The sequence below is a fragment of the Vulpes lagopus genome, chromosome 7 (genome assembly GCF_018345385.1).
Source record: "Vulpes lagopus strain Blue_001 chromosome 7, ASM1834538v1, whole genome shotgun sequence".
NCBI classification, from domain to species: Eukaryota; Metazoa; Chordata; class Mammalia; order Carnivora; family Canidae; genus Vulpes; species Vulpes lagopus.
The window spans coordinates 69,648,423-69,658,591 of record NC_054830.1 but is presented as its reverse complement, the minus strand read 5'-3'; the positions used below and the strand labels follow the sequence as shown (position 1 = coordinate 69,658,591).

Here is a 10,169-nt window from a genome sequence, read left to right as displayed (position 1 = left end):
GAAAGCCAACTGAAGCTGAGAGCCCAGAACTGCACTAGAAGAACATCCAATATGTAATGCCTATTTCCAAGTTATAGTTAATATTTGACCCTGTGGGCCTTAAAATATGATGTGTTCCCCTTTATAAATACCAAATGCCTGAATATTTCTTTCCTGTAAACTTTTATTATATCCTTCAAGTAGAACCTTGGAAGAAAGAACCCAAAGAACAAGAATGGTTAAGACCATTTGTCATCCACTCAGTTTCCCTGCCAGGATCATCTCAGGCTCAACTGGAGGAGTCCACACACCTTGAGGCAGGCAGATGTTTAGTGGAGTCTGAAGCCCAGCTTGCTGAACCTAGAGATAAGTGCAGTGTGGTCAAGATTCTCTTTCAATAAACTGAAGGTTATTGTGTTTTGCCCTGCGAGACATTATCCAGGTTTGTATCCAATCTGGAGTCTTATTCTTACATTTGTTAAATTCTCATTTGAACTGATTTTAATGTCTTATTAATTAAGGAGTTGAATGAAATCTTTGACACTGTTTTATATTTGCAGGAAAGTAATGCTTTTAGCTTTTTGAAAATTGTACTTTTTAAATATATTTTTTTATTTGAGAGAGAGAGAGAAAGCACTAGTGGGGGTGGGGGGCTGGAAGTAGACCCCTCGCTGAGCAGGGAGACAATGCAGGGCTTGATCCCAAGACCCCAGGATCACGACCTGATCCGAAGGCAGCTGCTCAATTGACTGAGCCACCCAGGAGCCCCTGAAAATTGAACTTTAACATGTTCTTGATGCACATGCTCCTGAAAGTGGGAATAAGTTTACGTGTCAGATGTATCTGGTCCAGCCTTGCCTTGTGTCTGTCCTGTGGTAGACGTTTTTCTGCTTGCCCATACCAAAGTTATCACTGTCCCATATACTCTCATGTCCCTCTCAATATAATCTATATGATAACACAATTACTTTGCATTATGGGTATTTATATGTGGGCCCTGCCTCCATCCCTGTTCATAAGACTATGAGTCTTTTGAAGACAAGAACTGAGGTTTTTTTCATCATCTACCCCCTCAAGCTTCTGTAGACCCAAACAGCATTCAGATTTTAGGATGAATCATGGATTAATGGATGATGGATGAATGAACAAATAAGTGATTGGGTATGGCACTTGGAATGAAGATGAATAAAATTAGTTGACTTGGTGGAGAGACGAGTTTGTATGCAGATAAGCAACCCAAAGTGCAGCTGGATATATATATGTCTTAGTTCTAATTTCAAATCCACACATGCTTGCATTCTTTTGGCCTGGTGTCAAGAAAGCTATATGTCCCATTGTTGTGTAGCTTTGTGTTTTTCTTTTCATGGAGATGGCTGTTTGATGATTATTGTTTGAATAACTCCAATTAGTTCTGTACATGGGATTTGGAAATATTGAACTATATTCTTTCAAAAGCAGTACATTATTATTTAAAATGCAGCGTAGGCCAAATATCATTGCTAACGTATCTCATGAGAAACCAAATGTGGCCAAGGTTTACTCACTTCATTTAAGTAAGAGTCACCATAAAATTTTATTTAATCCAGTGCTTTTTGGGTAGAATTTTAGTATATGTTGTAATGGGATTATCTTATCATTAATTATTACCTGAATTCTCAGGAAACTTTCTCCATATTCCCAACTGAGGGTAGGGACTCCTCACTTTGATACCACAGTTTCTGGGTTTGTTTTTCCTCTCCCATTACTCTGACCTGGAGTCACTAGGTGGTAGGAACCATATTTCACTTATTGCTGATCCCTAGCTCCCAACACAGGGCCTGGTATTAGGTAGATATTAAGTGACAGTTGGTTGTATGAACAGGATGAGACCAAAGAGCATGGGCTCTGGGTCAAAACTCACTTTTGCTAATGATCATTTAAACAAGGATAGTATCATGAAGCCCATACAGGTAAAAAATAGACATGTGCTCAAAATTTCATTTCACTCATTAATCACTGAGAGAACCAGGCAGGTGTTAAAACTGGGAGAATCCAAAGAAACTGGTACATGTCTAGGTAAGGAATATTAAAATGAATGTGCAAATAGAGGTAAAACCAGCTTCTTTCACAGTGAAGAGAAAAGCCAGTGGAACCTCTGTGGATAGGACATGATTTACATATCTATAAACAAGAATTATTTCACATTGCTATCATTCATCTACAATTTCCAAAAGTTGTAAAATAGCTCCCATAGAATCAGAGTCAGATCACCTGAAAGGTGTCTTCTAGACAATACTGAGTTTCCCATTAAAGCATGCTGTTCAAACCTCACCTGTGCTAACAGGTCCCGAGGAAAGGGTGTTGTGGTCAGAGATGAGAGCATTTGCGAACACCTGGACACTGGAAGCCTTGTGCTTCTGTATTGGGAGGGAAGTCCCTAGAAAGAAGAGTGCAGGTAGGCAGTAGTCAGATACAATACAACTGGAAGGTCAAGGTAAAGAGTATAGATTAATCTAAAACTTTAAAAATTGTACAATCATAGCAAAAATAAAAAATTTTTTTCAAGCATTCTGCCCTATTTGTACATCTCTATTTATTTATAAAATAACCACATGTGTTATCGTATATGACTACTTCTACAAGCACAAGTTCCGTCACTTATTGGCTGTACAACCACAGGCGAGTTACTGTGCATAGCTGTGCCTCAGTTTCCCTGTCTCTAAAATATGATGATGGCCCAGGGCGGCTGTGATGAGGGTGTAGAGTAAATACAATGGGGCTCTGCAGAGTGAGTGCTCGGTAAATGTTAGCCTGAAGTAGAAAATACTCAAAAATAGAAATGAAAACGAATGAGATAGAACAGAAGGTGCCAACATTTGTCTTTCTGTATTCAGTGGATAGGCTTGAACACCCACAGCTTGTGCACCTCATTCCAGAGGTTACACATAGGAGGCTTGTTCAGGTCTGGGGGGTGTGGAGGTGGGGGATGCGGGAGGGAGAAGGATCAGAGGCAGGGAGGCCAGAGAAGGGGCAGTATTGTAGCACAGTAGGGAGACAACATGGCCCTGGGCTTGGGCACCCACAGGGAGAAATGAGGATGACTCATTGAGGACAGCAGTGGAGGATCTTGTCCTATAACCTTTGAACATGGACTTGGTAGGGATGCCAGAATGAAGATAAGGAGGGGATTCTTGATGGGGGAGGTAGATGGTGCCTAGAACAAGCTTTGGGGTTGGAGAAAACAGACAGAGGGTACAGGAAAAGGCCAGAGCCGGACGTTTGTGGGGCAGTGGGCTCACCCCCCATTGTCACCATTGCTTTGGAAGATACTAGCAGCTCATGCTGCCTCAACCTAGCATTTGTATTTATGAGGCTGTAATAGGATAAAAGGGAGCTGATTTTGCTATCCCAAAATATGTTTGATATAAATATTATTTGAGCTAAAGGCAATTAAAACCCAGCAGATTCAGGGAAAGCTCTTTTCCTTCCCATTGACTGCCTAAATTCACGTTGGAAAGGGAGCGTGTGTCAGGAAGAGAGTCATTACCATAGATACCTCTTTCACTATGAAATTTACCTGCATGACAGGGTGACTGTGTTTTCCAAACATCTCTCCCTTCTTGTGAACGGCCTTCCTCCCCTTTGACTCCAGCCCCAGTACCCCTTTCTTGCCTTAGGATGTTCTATAAGCCTCAGTTACTTGGTTGCTCTTTGGGGACTCATGTCTTTATGGGGCTTTTGTATGGATGAAATTTGTTTGTGTCTTGTTAATCTGTCTTATGTCAATTTGATTATTGGACCAGCCCGAACAATGTAGAAGGGTATAAGGAGAAATGTTCTGCCCCTTTAGGGCCATGGTGTTAACTGAGATTTCTAGGCCTGCTATTCTGCACAGTTGTAGTGCTCGTTACTTTGCAGACAATAGTTTCTTCATTTAGTCTTCCTAGTAAATCTTTAAGGGTTATTACTGTCATGCCCCTCCTGCAGATGAGAGGACAGAGGCTAAGTAGCTTGTGCTGAAATGACAAGCTTGTACAAGCACCTCAGTACAACCCCAAAGAGTCTGTGCTTTTTCTTCTGTACCCCACCATCTCCTGCTAAAGCTTAGAATATGGTGCACCCTCTTTATGTCCTGGTTATCCCAGCTCTCAGTGTCCTTTCAGGGAAGAGCTTCCCCTGCCCCAGACCTTAGGAAACCTGTGTCTAAGGAACAGGACACCTCAGCACTTGCTTGCCGGGCAGTCCCTCCTGTGAATCTCCACCTGCACTCTGGAAGCAGAGAGGAGAGGGGAGAAGCCCAGGTGATGAAAGGAAGCCTCTTGTGGCCCCAGAGATCCATCAAATACCCCTAAAAAGGCCTGGCTTATACAGGCTGTGGTGGAAAGAGTCAGGGTGGCAGGCTGGTAGAAACTAATCTTTTAAGAAGATTCAAGCCCCAAAGGACCAGCTGAGACTCTCCAGGGATCTCAGGCCATTGCAAAGGAGGTGGGTCATAGACTCCTGGGAACCCTCACCAGAAAAAGCCTGTGTGTGTGTTTGAGGTCCTGCCTTCCACTCCCGGCTGTAATCGTACAGTCTTCCTGCTTCCAAAAGACTGGAGAAAATCTACCTGGAAAGGGATGAGTCCTAGATGAAGGTAGGGCACAAATTTAAAATAAGCTTGACCATTTTAAACTGTATCAGATGGTCCCACAAGGAATGAGGGGAATCTCTGGGACCTACTTTAAGTAAGGTCAAATGATTTCTAAGTGAGTGGCTCACCTTTCTATGACCTTAGCAGGTTGCAGGGCAATTTCCCACCCATCTTTGGTAAATGAATATTTAACATATGGAAAGCCTGTGTAAATTGTGCTTCTAAAAGGCTTAAATTCTTCCTTATCAGAAGGCTTCTGTTTGAGCTTCCTTGTAAAAGGCACTCAAGGTTTGTTGAATGAATGAATGAATGAATGACAAAGCAAGTCTTTTTTTTTTTTTTCCGCCTTTAGTACCAAAGGTCAGTTTAAGCCAAGCCCTTGACTGAATCATCACAAACTCCTGGAATCACTCATAAACATGTAGTCTTAACCATAGATTATACATTTGTCGGAACCAGATCAGAGGTAGCTCTGTGGAAAGTATTTCATGTAAGCATGGCAGGTGCAGTTAGGCTCATGCCTGTACATTAAGTTATATTCTGGATCATGATTGTGGGGATGGCTCCAGGGATCACTCCATTCACTAGATTGTGCAAAACTTAAAACTCTTTCACGAACTTGTCTCACTTACATGGGAGAGATCAGCCTCTCTGCAGCCTTTCTGGTAAAGGCGTGAGGATTCAGACACAGCTATGGCTGAGGTTCAGAGATGTTTCAAAGGCTCACCAGCCTTTGTCGTTGGACCAGAGAGCACATCGGTGGCCCCTACACCACAGCGGGAGCAGCTTCTTTTTAAAGGGGATATTGTTCTTTCTGTTCTCTAAAGAGGCAGCTCAAGCTCATTTGAGGTTACAGAGAAATCAGCTTCCCAATTTAGGGGAAATGGGAGCGGAGCAGGTCTCATATGAAATGCAAATCAATATTTGGATTTTTCGGAGGGTTCTCCTCCTCCACCTCCAGGCTAGGCATGTGGCATTCCAGCAAGTTCAAAATGTTTTATATTCAGATTAGTTCATTTGAAACAGCACAGAAAAAAGAGAGAGAGAGAAAAGCAACTAAATCCAAGTGTTGCAAACTCCTTTAGCAAATAATTGTGAAATAGCATTGAGTTTGCCAGTTCCTGTTTTCATTTTCCATAAATCTATTCTGGTATCATTTTATTCCCTTGAAGTAGATGTAGCAAGTTCTCCGTGATGCCGAATAAGACAAGAGGATAACTAAAACCCCTGCTACTTATTAAATAACAATAAAACTCTGACTCTGTGTTAAACTTGGAAAAATCACCTTCTCAGAGAAAATGCAGCATGTTTTATGAAAGCTACAAAACTGCTTGAAAACGTCTCCAAGCCTATGCTGACACATCTGTAGTGAGTAAGAATGATAAACTGGAGCCACTCAGGTGCCACCAGGTCCCAGTGACTCAGGGTCTCTGCAGCACTTCCGGGGGGTTGGGGCAGTGGAGTGGGGTTGGTCCCTCCTGTGAGAACCTGCATCAGTGACTTTGCTTCTCTGAGCCCCACGGCCTTGCCCGTGAGGGGAGATGGTGATGATCCTGGTCTCAGGAGGGTTGACAAGAAATCCCAAGGGTGGAGGAGGCGCCTCAACCTAGTAGGAGTTGCCTCTACCCAGTAGGAGTCAGAAAATGGTCGCGGTCGGTCATCCTTGTAAAGGTGGAAGAGAGAAGGGGTGCAGAAAAAAGAAATCAAAGCTTTGCTCTTGGGAGGCATGGAGCAGGGGAGTTTGAACAAACGGGAGGGAAATCCTATCAGAAGCAGATTGCTATGTAAGCAAAATACCCTGCTATCTAAGTGAGGCTTTCGGGATAAAAATCTGACACCCAAATTCTTTCCGTGTGCTACTAATAGCACTGCTGAGCGGAACAAATGGAAGGCATTTACCTTTCACCAGCTCTCCCCTGTGCTGGCTGTTGATGGGGCAGTCAGTTCAGGCGTCAGAACCGGCTGCAGGCAGCCCGGGCCGGAGGGATCCAATTTGTAGTCTCTTCCTGGCCTGTTGCTTCCCCAATGCCGGCCCACCTTGTCAGGCCTTGCTCCTCCTTCAGTCCCTTTCTAAGTGGAAAGGCATCTGGCAATGGCCTGTCTGGGTGGAGACACGCTGCCATCCGTCTGCCAGGCTCTTCCTCGTCATGCTGGTTTTTTGCGCTATCAACATTAAAAGGGGGTCAAAATGGCACTCTGGGGTCCTGTGGTCATGTGCCCTCATTCCTTTTGCTGGCCTAGTAGGAGTTCCAAAAGCCCACTGGAGCAATGAGTGTAGGTCAGGCAAGCATTTGATGTCAAGAAAAGACAGTGTGGACTAGAACATCGTGTCTCAGCAGATTGCCTCTCCTGCAGAGCTCTGAGCAGTCCCAGAAAAGAGTCTCAGCTGGCCAGGATCACAAAATGAGAATCATGCAATATTTTATCTTCCTCTCAAAGGCGGGTCCCGTGGCTAGGCTCGCTCATGGCACCCCCGGTATCACACTCATCTCCCTATTCCCTTGTAATTTCTGGTTCTGTGTTCTGGTCAGGTCACTCCCCTAGCCCCCCGAGCACCATTAGCTGCTTGAGGGAGGGCCTGCGTATCTTGATTCCCTGTGATATCCGCGGGCTAACATGGCATCTGGCACGAGTTGGTGCTCAGCATACATTCCTAGGATGAATGCCCTGAAATGAGTGCTGTATTCTGGCTTACAAGATTTTTATCGGGGGACTTTGGGTCCTCAATAACCTTTGTAAAGGCCCCATTAAGCTCTTTCTGGAGGACCATAAAAGCTTGTATCATAAAAGGTTGGGCTTTGGCTTCATCCACTTGTGGAGACACAGCATGTGTAGCAGGCCTGGAAGGTCCGTAGAAATCTAGTCCCTTTGCATTACCTGATGATCGCATGGACACCTGGAAAGGGCAAGCACTTGCATATGTGCAAGGAGGTGGCAGATTGACATGGAAGCTTTAACAGCCTGTCTGGTTGACAAGGGCTTCCCACCCCTTGGGAGGCAGTGTGGCATAGTGCTTAAGAGTACAAACTCTAGGAATCAGGCTGTCGATTTCAAATCTTGGCTTTGCTGCTTGTTAGCTGAGCGATTGTGGGCAAAGCCTGTGCCTCAGCTTTCTTGTCTGCAAAATGGGGGCTACACACTCGTCCCTACCTCCTAAAAATACCCTGAAGAATTAAGTGAGTTAATATCTCTAAAGCACTTAGCACTTTTAGAAGCAGTACCTGGCACCTTAGAAGCCCTATTAAGTGTTTATTAAAATTATTATTATGTTCTAGAATAATCCCAGTTCAATAGCCACTTCTGGGCTCTGCTCTGTGCCAGGAGCAGCATGTGGATGGGAGATTCCAGATGAACAAGTCATGGCTTTGGCTCCCAAGCTGCTTGCAAAATCATTTTAATGGGGACATCATGAAGGAACGATGGAGCTGACCCAGCCTTGGGCTTGAAGACGAGAAGGCCAAGGACATCACAATCTGTAGCTCTCCACATTATACAGATGGGAAGGTAAAGGGCCCATGTGAGAAATACCTGTGACGTATTTTCTAAGAATGGAGTAGTAATACTTCCCATTCCCTTGCTATTCTAGAACCTTACCACTTTCCTATCAAGATGTAGACTCTAATTCCCCTCTCCTTGAATCTTGGGCAGGGCACCGAACTTGCTCAGAAAGAACGGAATGCTGCAGAAGCAAGGCTGAGTGACTTCTGAGGCCAGGTCATGAACGGTTGGGGCTGGAGAGGGAGATGGGCTTCTGTCTTTGGAGCTGGGACATTTGCTTTTGGAGTCCTTAGCCGACATTGAAGAGACGTGCGGCTACCATGCTGTGGGGAAGCCCAGGCCACAGGGACAGGACATGTGCAGGCTCTCTGGCTGATAACACCAGCTGAGGTCCTTGCCGACAGCCAGACATGTGAGTGAAGATGCTTCCAGATGATTCCGGTTCCTCGCTGCTGAGTCACCCCCAGCCTTTGAATTTTCCCATTTCAGTCTTCAGACATTGGGGAACAGGGTCAAGCCTGTCCTTTCTCCAAATCCCCAACCCACAAAATCTGTGAGTATACTAACACGGTTATTTTAAGCCACTAAGTGTTGGAGTGATTTGTTCTGCAGCAACAATAAGCAGAGCCCCGCCCTCAGACCTTCTGCTAGGACTTGTCTTGTTAAGACTCCCAGCAATAGACAATTCTTTCTCCAGAGATCTTAGAGGAAGAAAGCATGCTTATAACACAGTTAAGATTTGTTTCTTCATGAGTCTAGAGAATTCCCCATGATCAAAGATGTTACAGTTGGAAATGTTTCTAGAGCTATCATGCTTGCTGGCATCTGGCTGTGGCAGCTCCCAAGGGAGTCACCCCCAGCACCCCCAGCAGAGAGGGCCTGAAGAGGACCTTCCTCCTCGCAGCTCTTCTGAGCGGGTACAGATTGCAATAGCCTGGATAGATGGAGGTGCCAACCTAACACTGAAGCAATGGTAGTCACCCGGGGGGATGGAATTCTTGAAGGAAGAGGAGAACTCTCCATTTGGCTGGCAAGATGGTTCCCACATTTTCTCGATCAACTGTTACTCATCTTACTGTCTGCTGTTTGCCCAGAACTCTATTGCTGATGGCTATTCTTTTGTTCAGTCCTCATGATCAGGGTGGGAAGTAGTTTGACAGCCTCATCACAGAATTCTAGAAACTGAGGCTGGAAGACCAACCAACCCAGGAGCACATGTATCCAGTCAATGTTGAGAACTAAAACCCATGCCTGCTGATTCCACATCGAGGTTTCTTGTTATTGTGCTCTGAAGAGAATCCCTGTTTTGGAGGAAAAAAAAAAAAAAGCGATGTCTGTTCCAAGATCAAGAGAGTGCTTGTGAAAGGTGTGATGGTTCTTTCTATGTGCTTTTCAGGACATTCCCACGTGCTGGAATTTGGCACTGCATCTATACCAGGAAGTCCATTTTCTGCTCTGGGAGGTGCTTTGTGCAGTTCTTCACAGGAATGAGATAAAATCAGTGATTATTTGCCACTACCTGTGGTGTAAATATTCCAACCATGGCTGTCTTTGAGCCACCAAACTGATCATTGGCCATGGGGTCAAGAAGGGAGGTGCACATTCTGCTCTTGTGGGCCGGTTACTAGCCAGCTCCAGCAATGGATGAAGCCAGTGCTATTACAGGGTTTCTGTAATGCTTTGTTTTCCCCAAAGAAATCAAATGCCCTCAGAATTTTCAAATAATCAAATGGTGCTGCCGTCCCCCAAGCCAGAAGGGTGGGCCTATTTCTGAACACCACTTCTATAAAGGGGTACCATTCCCAAGTAGTGGCCAGTCATCAGCTCCCGGGAACTGCTTGCATTTTTCACCAGTAACCCAACCCCAATGGCACAGGCACCAAATACTGAGGCCTCGGTGTGGCAGGATCATCCTGCTTGTGTTGGGATTAGGGTGAAGGACAGTATTGCAGGGCTGGGGAGTAGTAGGAGACAAGCCCTTGAAACTTCAACCTTGCTCCGTAAGTCGGTCATGGCAGGCCTGAAGCTGAGTGGTCCCCTTGGCTCCCACCCTTTGGGACTGTGAATAAAACCTTGAAGG

General features: G+C 45.0%; 1 long non-coding RNA gene across 1 annotated transcript; it reads right to left on the bottom strand.

Moving 5' to 3' along the window:
- Nucleotides 1-228: 228 nt before the first annotated feature.
- LOC121495646 lies at nucleotides 229-6,581 on the bottom strand. The gene is made up of 3 exons (XR_005989031.1): nucleotides 6,491-6,581; nucleotides 2,291-2,395; nucleotides 229-339 (listed from the first exon to the last, which is right to left on the bottom strand). It is a non-coding gene; the product is annotated as an uncharacterized LOC121495646 (long non-coding RNA).
- Between the last annotated feature and the right edge of the window lie 3,588 nt (nucleotides 6,582-10,169).